Source organism: Salarias fasciatus, chromosome 9 (genome assembly GCF_902148845.1).
Source record: "Salarias fasciatus chromosome 9, fSalaFa1.1, whole genome shotgun sequence".
NCBI classification, from domain to species: domain Eukaryota; kingdom Metazoa; phylum Chordata; class Actinopteri; order Blenniiformes; family Blenniidae; genus Salarias; species Salarias fasciatus.
The window spans coordinates 12,642,229-12,653,873 of record NC_043753.1 but is presented as its reverse complement, the minus strand read 5'-3'; positions in this window follow the sequence as shown (position 1 = coordinate 12,653,873).

The window sequence follows — 11,645 nt, the reverse complement described above, 5'->3', positions numbered from 1 at the left end:
TTAACTGTGAGTCAAATGTGAACATGCTAATCCACTGACATTTCAGATAAGAGGAAAGAGAAATGCAAGAGACCAGTCCATAATCCATCTTTGTTCGGTGACGAGCGCAGAAACTGCAGCACAGCCGTGTTGTTTTTCCTCAGCCTCGTCCTTGGCTTTCTTTGCTGTTTCCACATGACAGGATTGAAAGCCTCACCGCTTCTCTCTCTCTCTCTCTCTCTCTCTCTCTCTCTCTCTCTCTCTCTCTCTCTCACTCTCTTGCTCTCTCACCTTCCATAAAGCTACAACCGAACCAGCTGCTTAGAAAGAGAACAGAGCAACATGCTGTTGAGGAGTATTGATTTGCAATCAGACGTGTAAGCCTGTATAGTTGTGCACACAGGAGGGGGATGCAATATTAGTCTCATTTCTCTGTAAAAGTTACAGTTACACCATGACCCCACGTATGCAGTTCACACAGCAGGCAGTCATTATCGTCCTTCACATGACAGTTGTCTTCATTAGCAGCGTGCATGCACAATATCTGCATCCAGCAGGGACTATGGATGCTTTGGAAGTGTTATTAGGTGCATGGATAAGAGGAGGCTTGAAGACTGTGTAATTAATTGTTGTTTCAATGGCTCATTTAATTTGAAAACCAATAAGCACCATGGAAGAAGTGTTGTTTGTTACAGTATCCTTGTGCATGTGTGAAAAAGCATGACAAGCTTCAAATGGTATCTGTATTTTTCATTTTCTGTAGCATTAATTGCAAAAATGTTAGACTTGAAACATAACAAACTTAATCACTCTTCTTTTTTTTTTTTTTTTCACTGAATGCATCCAGGTTTGTCATATTACAAAAATCATTTGAGCAGTAGACATGGTGCCTCACACAGTGGAAAAAAATCCTTCAGCACACATTCTGTAAACTTGTAAAATCCCAACAATAAGGCTTCATTAAGGCTTCATTTTTTACCAATAAGTTGCATAAATTAACATATTTACAAACTGAGGTGCTCGATAAGCGCAGTGCTTCCTACATCAGATTGAACAATCTGTTTTTTATTTATTGATCTTTGTGTTCATTTTCAGGCAGACCATGGTAAATTATCAAAATATTATGAAATGTGGCCCACAACAGAAGGTTGCACTTGACTGTATTGAATGAGTTTTAAATCAATTTTAAATAAGCAAGGTGGCCCATGGGTAGTCAGTCTTTGATGTGCATACTTGACAGTAGACTTCCTGAATAGTTAGATTCATGTCACGTTATTGATACTAAACCCCTTACCATGGTAGGTCTAAGTTTGATCTTCAACACGAGTGTGACTCATCAAAGAAAAATGTTGCTACTGGTGACCAACAAATGCCGTATAGCGCGTGAGAACAGAAAATTACAGATGATTTCAGTGTTATGTTTCACCTGTATTGAGTGACCCTGCTGTTCTCTGTATTGAGGACTTCAGAGAAAACCTCTGAATTAAAGCCATCAAACGAATCAGCTGTAAAAACTATGACAGCACACTGTCACTGCCAGCCAGAACAAAAGAAGTTCCTGCTCTTTTGAATTTATGTGAATATCTAACTAAACCACCAATCAAAAACTTTCTGAATGCTTGTGGCAATAGGTAACTCCACACAAGAAAGCACTGAAAAACCCTTAAATTTATTAAAACTTAACAGATATTTTGTTTAGTTTAACTACAAACATATACCGTAGATGCAACTTCAGTAAAGAAAGCTGCCAAGGCAAACATAAACCGACTTTTTATAGCCAAGAAGGTGAGCTGAGCTGTCGTAGCTGACCACCTCTCAGCCAGACAACAGGAGGGACAATGGGGGGTAATTAATTCTAGAATTTCTGAAGTAGAAGTGTTATAATAGTTGGTGCACTATCCTCTCAGCAAGAATATCCCTGGTTTGACTCTAGAAGCACTATTTCTCTATGGAGTTTGCTTGATCTTCTTGTTTTAGTGTCCAAAACTGCTCTGGTTAACGGTAACTCTGTATGGTTTCATGTTTAATTGATTTTTGTACAGTCCAAAATGTTTTCATATGAATCGTCATGAATATATTCCCCTCACTAAAATAAGATTATGGTTTGATGCACTGAGTTGCCATAATAATGTAATGATGAAAATACCTCGTGTGATTTGCTTAAACCAATCTTTTAAAGGTATGCTGCTGTGTAATTTATTTTATTTTAGTTGAACAAATAGAAAAATTTAACTGATGATAGAAAGCAAAAGTCATCTGTGTTGGGCTGGAGGAATGACCACTAATGTCCGCAAGCTAAGGAAGCAACTGCAGCATGTCTAACCTTGTAAACGCAGCATCTGGTCTGTTCTCGGCTCAACTTAAAAAAATGGCCGACCGAATGCTAAACAGAGGCTGCAGCTCTGGGAAATCACCAAATGATGGGGACTGAAGACAAACTGGGAAGTGACTCTCGACTGCCGCTCAATGCACAAAAGAGGCGTCGCTTCAGCCGCGCATACCGCTCCTTTAACAAATCAGTCTGCAAGAGTCAAACTTTCAGTTACATAATCAAAAACATCCATTACTCCATGAGTCATGTCTATTAATGCAGATGTTGTTTCTTCAGTCACATTTCCTGTTTTTCCTCCTCTGTTATCCTACTCCCGGGCTGCTGGGTTGCTTAAGCTCTCCCACACTCAGACACATTTCCACAAGTATTTATGTGTCACAAATTACCTGTCTCCTCTTCACTGATCAGATACACTGGGACACAGGTTTGAGTGGAAAATAGGTGTTTTTTGTTTCACAAGGTCAAAGGCTGGCTGCCTCGGAGCGCCGTCTTCAGACACACTGACAGCGGCACAAAGCGCGGCAGCTGATGAATGACACTTCCCATTGGGGGGAAGGAGAGGGTGAACGCCGAGAGCGGCTCTGCATGGCAATTTTATATCGTTAGCTCCCCGAGATGCTGTTCAAAAAAAAAAAAAAAAAAAAAAAAAAAAAAAGTTACTTTAAAACCGAAAGTGCGAAGTGAATAACAGGGATTTGGAGTGTGAAATAACTCTTCCTTGCTGTGATTACTGTCTTTCTACATAGCCACGTTGTGGTTTGTATGAGGTTAATGTAAACTTGTAACCTTGGCAACATAATTTTCACATCTTGCCAGAAGTCATGTGGCGCTTAAAGCTAAACCACAAACTGTGAATCCCTGCAGGAGAGAGTCTGGAAAGAAGTGTTTAGTTGGTCCACTCCAACGGCAGACACGTAAGTCCCCTCGCAGGTCCGACTGCCAAAGAAAGCATTATTAGCTGTTTTGAGGTCATTTTTCTCCCTTCCCTCCCCTTGTCTCCTGACTAAACATCGTCTCCATCGATTCACATGCTTAGCCTGAAGCTGTCTAGCCGGTGGTCTCCCTCAGCCTCCTGGGACATGTTTGCAACAGCAGATCTCGCACAGCGTATCTCAGAAAATGAAGGAATTGGTGGGCGGAGGCGGCGGTGGGATTCAGAGCCACGGGGGTGAGGGAGGATGTTTCATTCTCACCGTTCACACTCGTGACTCAGTGGGAGATGTTTTCCCAATCTTTTGCAAGTTAGCTTGAGTGAGATGTAACACAGGAAAGAGGCATATGGCCTCGACCTGCGCCGGAAATGAAAGTTTCCGCAGTTTTCACAGCGGTGCCTGTCCTAGCAGGAGATGATTCCTCTGTGACCAGGAGCTCCGGGCTAAAACACATTAGACCACATTTATTCTACCCCTCATTCTTTCCATCGTGTAATGCACCTTGAGACAGAGCGCCCATTCACATGCAGCCTGCCCCATCAGGGCATTTATTCTTTATGACATGCTATGTTAAAGGCCATATAAACCCCTGCACATGTATAGTAAACTTGCCAGATAATGTAAAACATAGTTGAGTTTAAAAAGAAAATGGAGTTCAAACATTGATTTCCTCCATCTGTTTATCATCTGTTTTTCCCCAAAAAAATAATCAGAAGTAGGTTCTCAGACTTCACAAATAGACGTTTTATTCTCATTCAGTCTCATGCATCATCAGATTCGGTTTGAAGCTTTAATCTGCAGGCTGTGAGATGAATTCACAGTGTCAATAGCTGCTGTATATTCCTCTGAGAAGTCTGCTGAGGAATAATTACTGTAATTTCTAAAAAAAAAAAAAAAAAAAAAAAGGCTTACTCAAGTGTTTGGATCTGTGAAGGCTTGAATAAACAGTCCCTTTAAAAGCACAAGGAAGCAGATTCATCTGCGCTGAGCCCGAGACAAGCCCACTACATAATGCAGCATTTCTTGAAGGCATTTACAAGAAACCAAACCGCCAATTTTTCATTTGTTACATTCAGGGGTTGACAGCAGAAGTTTCTTCACTCTCTGCTCTTTTTTTTTTTATTCTTTAACACACTCACACAGACACACACTTCAGCAGCCTCTAATGCAGGCCTAAGTGGAAAATGGCCCTCATGCTCCACTTTGGGTTGGGGTAGCAGGATAGATGGGATACAGGAGGGGAGGTGAAGGAGGGCCTTTTTTTTTTTTTTTTTTTTTTTTAAGGGGAGGCCCCTCTACATGTCTGACATGTTTCTGCAGGACCACAGGCCACTGGTTGGCGCAGAGCACAGGCTTGTGGTAGGCTGTTTGTCTGCGTGAAGCTGGCATGGCCTCCCGTTCCCCTGCATCTGTTCCCCATTAGGAGAGCCGAGAGTATAAAGCAGGGCGCTGACACAGACTGGGAGCAGTCTAGTTCCTGCCTGGATCATGGGGTTTACTATCTGGCTCTGCGCGCTCTGCCTGCAGGCGAGCCTGCTGTCACACGCCCTCGACTGCTCAGCAGCGAGCCAGGGAGAGCTGTGTGTCAGAGGACGGACCGCAGACGCACAGGTAAGGGACGCGCTTCCAATGGATGTGATAGTTAGGGGAGGACGAGGGTGTTCATTAGGTGTCAGTCATCATATGTTCTGCTGGGGTAAGCGCAGACTGTCTGAAGCTATTTAAATGTTGCTTGCTTACAGTAAAGTAGATAATAACAAACTTTGAAGGGTCCGGACTGATGAGGGACATGTAAACCAAGTTTGTGTAAAAGCAATTGTCTGGTTTAAATTTGCACAAAATATGTTTTAACTCATTTTAATATCAGTTATTTATTATTAAATATTCATCATTTTAAATATAAGAAATGCTCATTTGCTACTTTTTTCCTCAATATGTCCTCAATGTCAGGATAGATACATTAAGGGAAGCTCTTTCAGAAACAACAGACCATCTTAAAAGAACGTGAAGTTATTTTCTAAGCGTACAATGTGAGATTTAGCTCATGCAGACAAAAGCGTGGTCAGTGTTTATACAGTAGCCCCGCCAGAGGAAACCAGTAACCCTGTAGGAATGTCAGTTCGTCCAGTCTGCCTCCTACAGAAAAGACAACTGTGACGATAATAGTGGTCAAGTCAGTTTCAGGATGGAAGCAGACATGTGCCGTCTAAGGTTGACCTATGGCGACGTAGAAAACATATAATTTTTTTTCCCTCTAACAGAAACAAAGTTTCATTGTAATGGTTTTCACAGCCATATTTCAAATGCAGTAAAATATACCCCTGAATGGAACAGAAACCTTACTGCACCCCTTTTGACTTTTCATGTGGCTGCCGGTTTTTAGACTTCAAACTTGCGGTCAGCATTTTTCTGTGGACAGTCCTCATGTTCTGTCCAAAGTAATCACTCTCATGTGGACAACGGATCCGACAGCTGCAGGAGAGAAGAGGATTTTCAGCCACGCAGAAGAGATTCTCACTTGGGAATTCTACTCCATCTGAGTGACTTTGTGCCACATGTGTGCTTTTTATTTTTTTTTTTTCAGCCAGAATTTGTAATGTAATTACAGCGTGCACGATTATAAGCTTTAAATGTGGTCGGCACTAACTAATACCAGCAGCGGCATCTTTTCAAGGGCTGTGTTTGCTGCATTTGGTGATATTTGCCAGTTCCCACCAAACTCCCTGACGTTTACAATGGAAAACATCAAAAGAGGAATTTACGGGATTCGTCAGCAGATAATGGGTACAACAGCGGAAAGACCAATTGGAACTGTGGCAGGATTTGATGAGTATTCAAACATACAAGCTTACAAAAATACACAGCTGGATTTTATGAGCTTGCCAGGAGCCACAGGGTGACAGCTGAGTCTTCCTCTTGATGAAACAAGTGTTTCAGAATTGTTTTTACAACTATCAGCAATGTTGCATGAAGAGATGGTTTACACAAAAGTATATTAATTAAGGGTCACAGATTGAGTTATCTATCTATTTATGAGGATGGTTCAAGAGTAACAAAATAAACAAGATCCAATGTAATAATAAAAATATCTTTAACAGAATACAATATAAACACTAACTCTTTGGTTTGTATGCTTCTTTTTCAGAGGGACGACCAGACGCAGCAGAGAGCATTGCCCGTAGCTGAAGGACTGGTATGTGCCAACACCTACACTTTCCCTTCACAGAGTTCTACTTTGGTGCACTACGCTTCCTGTAGCTCCTTTTGGACGACACCAGTTTAAAACACATTTGAGCTACAGACAGTTTCGTCTGTGGGCAGACGTTTTTAAAAAAAAAAAGAACAAAGGAAACAGATAAACAGGAAAATGCAATGCTGTGATGCAGAAGTTTGGAAATTTCCAGACTACTGAGGAAAAAACAGACAAGTCCGTCTCACTGTTGGTCCATTGAGTCACGAGAGCGTCGGATGAGTGTCTGCATCCCCGCAGCTTCAGTTACAGAAACAAACAATAACAAAAGCATTTGCAATTAACCTGCAACTCCAAAACTACACAACTGTTGTGCCACACAGGCACTTCTAAAACATTCCATCCCACATTGCTGGAAACTGAAGCGGTCATTAGAATGTAGGTCAATGGCAATCACCGTAAGCTCTTTAAATGACGTTGCAAATAATTGCGGAGAAAATTTTATGTAGTGAATGAATGAAGCTGTCTTTGTTTTCAACCGCCTGGAAGAAAAAGCAGAGGAAGCTATAATCACAAAACTGAGGGGGGGAAAAAAAGATTTATGTTTCCATTTTTATATAAGCAGGCTCTGTAGAACTGTTGTGAATTTACTAAGTCTTACTTGGCAAACTGAGACCTGTTGGTTCTCAGAGTGACAGTTCATTTATTAGAGAAATGGCTGGATCAATAGCAGAGCTTTGACTTGTGCAGATCAATGCAGGAAACAATGAGACTCCTGACAATAACAGTTTTGCTGATTTCTTTCTACTCGACAAAAGAAAGAAGAATTGAGGTGGATGGGATGAGAAAGACAAAACGCTGCTCGCTTTAGTATTGGCTGCACTCAAGACTGTATGCAGCATGTGGGAGATGTTGTCTCCCTCCGTGGTTGCGGTTCTCACTGTCTCATCTTTGTAGGCTTTGTTCAGACGTAAGAGACAGCTGGAGCGGAGAGGTCCCACCCACCTGAGTCACTTCAGCCTGCCCGGGGCCGTCGCCGTCAAAGGTTTCCCTAACACTCTCATCCAGGTAAACCGCTCCTGTTAGTCACGCAGGAATGAGCGAGCGAAAGCCGAGCGCGGGGGAGGCGGGGACTGGTTAGCAGCAGTGGCAGCAGCTCCTGAAGGTCTGCTGAAGTTTTAGTCATTCTGTATCATCTGTATGTGCTGGCTTACAGAGCCGAGCCGGAGAAACCGCACTTTGTGGCGGCTAAATTCCTGAAAGCACTGTATAATCAGGGTGCGATTTGCTGGGGAGATGAGAGCGATATAACCCCTCGTCCGGTGTACTCATGTCTCCCTTCTGCTGAAACATTTTTAACAAAGGCTGGATAAAATCTCTTGCCCCTTTTGAGGTTAAACATTTATTCTCAAAACAGATTAAATCTTCTTTTTCGTTAAGCTAAGTAAAACTCTCATTTGGGAATAAAATTGCAATAATGGCGAAATACTAAGACCAGTAAAGCTTGGGTTAATGGAGAGTAGTTCATCCCAGGTTGATCATTAGGATGTTAGGATTGTATTACTACCGCAACACTTCTCTTATACTAAACAGTATCTTTGCAAACCACCAGGCTGGAAGTTCATGTTCTTTTCCATAGTTTCTTCGGAAAGAGAGGAATTTGGACTTTGGCGCTCGCTTATACTTGTCTTTGAGGCTCGCCACATGTGATCTGATCACCCAAAATGCACGTTAATGCCAGATGTGAACAGGCTTCAAGACTCTCACACAGTCAAATTCACACCTACAGGCATTTTCAAGTCAGTTAGCTTCAAATGCAAGTTTTTGGACTGTGGAAGGAAACCAGAGTACCCTTTAAAAACAACGCAATGTACAGGAATAACATGCAAACTCGACGCAGAAAAGTCCAAATGCCAAACCCAGAGTTCAAAAAGTTGATGCCTCTTTTTATTCAGTCTGTGACTGTCTTACTTACAGTTTCTTGTAATACATATTATATAATTATAATATGATTGGAATTGTCTTTATTACGCCAGACATTCAGTTCTAAAGAAGCATGTAAGAGAAATATTCCCATGTATATCATGATTTTTCTCACGCAATCTCTGGTTTATTCATAAATTGCACAAATTGTGTGCGTGTGTGTGTGTTTGTGTAAAACACTAACTCCTGTGTCTGTGGTTTTCAGTCTGATAGGTCCAGGCGACACCTGACTCAAGCTGCGAATAAGAAAAAGAACAAGCGTAAGCCCCGCGTCGGCTCCTTCTCCCTCCTTAGCAACGACAAGAAATCCACTCCCCTACAGGTGAGTCGCCATGGCAACCCCTGAGTGGAGGAACAGCTGGGGCAAAAGAGGCCGGATGTGCGAGCAGAGTTATAAGGCCACCTTACTTTGTTTTTTTTTTTCTTTTTTATTGGATCGGCTTTGGTACTCTCACCTGTGTCCGTCTGTTCAAGTGGCTTTTTGAGGCAGATAGTGGCCTTCAGTTTGTGCAAGAATAATACAGTATGTTCTTCATGCTGTATTTCATGCACAAATACGTTTGTCTCATCAATGAAATGCCACTGCTGTGACACTGACACCTGCGGCGTTGCAGTTTCAGGTGACCAGAGCAAGGAGACAAATAAGGCTGGAGCCGCCCAAGAGGGGTAACTCAGGTCGCACCGGAGCGTACTCCGTCCTGGTGAGTCACCGCATCGTCCACCATCGCTTGCCGCCGAAAAAGGTATGACATGCGATGATGATTATTTAAATGATGTGTGTGCCTGTGCTCTCCAGGGAGATCCGCAGAGCGAGGGTCTGAAGGAACAACCGAAAGAGATCCAAGAAGACAAGTGATGCAGAAGAAAATGTTCCTTCTCGTTTCTGCAAACCTTGAGGGATGGGCACGGTAGAAACGTGTCCTGATTTCAACCAAGACATGTAAAGAAACTGAATATTGTTCTGAAAATCATTGCATTGAGAACTCTGATGTTTATTTAGTGTGTTATTTAATCATCTTAATATGTGTGTCCGCCATTATTGTTTTAACTGTAATACAGCTATCATTTATCAGCCAGTATGCACTTATGAATGCTTTATATTTTAATGTCTAATATATTCCTGCATGTTATTACACCAACAAGAGATGCCATGTTATTACTGTAGTTTGCCATTTTGTTGTAATCTATTTAATCACAGATTCTTTATGGAGATTGGGGGATATATTTTTGCAGAAATATTTCCTGTGTTGTTGTATCAGGTTTCAATAAAAAGGTTCCAATAAAGGTTTTGGAGTTCATCTGGTTGAAATTTTAACAACTTGTTCTTTTTTTTTTTAAAAATGTTCGATCATCCATCTATCTTTTATACCGGCTTTATATAACCAAACATGGCCTGTGAAAGGAAGCTGGAGAACTATGTGCAAGGAAAACATCCAAATTCTACACAGAAGTCAAGCAAATTAATTACTGAGATAGTTTAAATCCCACAGTAACAAATTAAAAGTGTTACTTGTATAGTGCATGGTTGGCACTGACGGCAACACTATAAACCAGCAAGGCCGTCTTTTCTGTGAGAGCTTGACTAATATATTCACATTACAGCAGCCAAGGGCAAATGGCCTTTGTGTGAGAGACAGAAAAAAGTCTAAATCTAGTCCAGACCATCTGTTTCAGGAGTCAAACTTTGTCTATTTAAATATCTCAGGTCATTTTTAATTCATTTGGCCAGGAATGGAAAAGTAGTATGGTCTGGAGCAGAGAAAATTATTTTGAGTATTTCTGCAGGGCGCTGACGCAAATATACGCACAAAAATCAGGTCTACGGAGGCAGCTGTGCATTGTGGTTTCCACGTATTTACAGCATTTTGGAATAAAGATAGAGAAACAGTGGTGTACTATGATGAATGCATGCGGTTTGAAAGTCCTGGTAGTAAAAAAATGAAAGCTAAAATTGTACTCAGGTCCACCCAAACTGAAAACACCAGACAACCCCAACTGCAGACAATCCGATGACAAAAACGAGCCAACGAAAAAGTGCAAAGCCATCTAAGTGAATAGAGTGAGTCATCCACCCCTCATTTACTGATCAGAGGGCTAAGCTCATGACGTAGACGTGCATTGCTCACAACCTCATTTTTATGCTTTTTTTTGGGACAAAAATGGAAAGACATAAAACAGAACACAACAAAATGCTATTTTAAAATGTTATTTCCATCGCAGACACACAGTTGGTGCTAAATATGCCCCGGGAGCTCATATGGAAGAATACAGAGAAAGTGTAAGGCCCTGAGCAGATTACTCAGCCACAAATTCACCTTAATTATCTACTCGTGAGTATTTTTAGTGTTGTCTAGGTGACAAACCACCACAGGACGCATACAGATTTCTCTGAAACGCAAATAAAGATCAGTGAAGGATCATTCTCATTTAAGCCTAACGAGAGACAACGATTCAGCTCACGCGCAAACATTTGCATGACAGCTGCATATCACATTAGTGGCTGTACCCCGAAGTGTTAAATGTTGCGAAACTACCTGCTGATCGGAAATGACACAAACACTCGCAGAAAGAGACACATCTCCAAAAGCAACCTTGAATGCAAATAGCCACTTTAGAAATAGACTTCAGACTCTTGAAAAAAACATCCACTGGTGATCTAAATGTTAATTTAAGGGTCACTGTGGGTGGTCGTTCCAAAAGGAGCCCTTACTGCAGTGCTTCAGTCATTGTGGTGGTGTAATGGTGGCGTGGCATTGTTTCCACTCCACTGAGGCTTAAGTCATCCCTCTTGAGAACAAAGATGACGATAATGATGAATAACAAAGTCATTTGGAAGTCTCCAATCTATAGGACTGTGGTAGGAAATGAGCCAAGTGCAGTGACATGTCAGAGTTTCCCATGAAGGCTCAGTCAGGTTCTTATGTAGTTAGTGGCTCCAAACCACTGCCTAAGTATTAGTTTGGTCCTGATGGGAGAATCTCAAACAACATGCAATGTGGGGAAAAAAGACAGTCACGGACATGAACTGTGATCTCGGGTTTGGGTTCAACTTAAAGACAAGAACCACAGGAAACTTTAAATGATTGCTCAGAACCAGAAAGAGTCAGAATGACAAAGATTTTACTGTCTTTTTTGACAGTAATACAACAAAACTAATTGTGCTTTCAAGGATCATCAAACAATCAAGTACTTCTGATGTTAACGTCAATTTAAATCACAAGTTAAAATG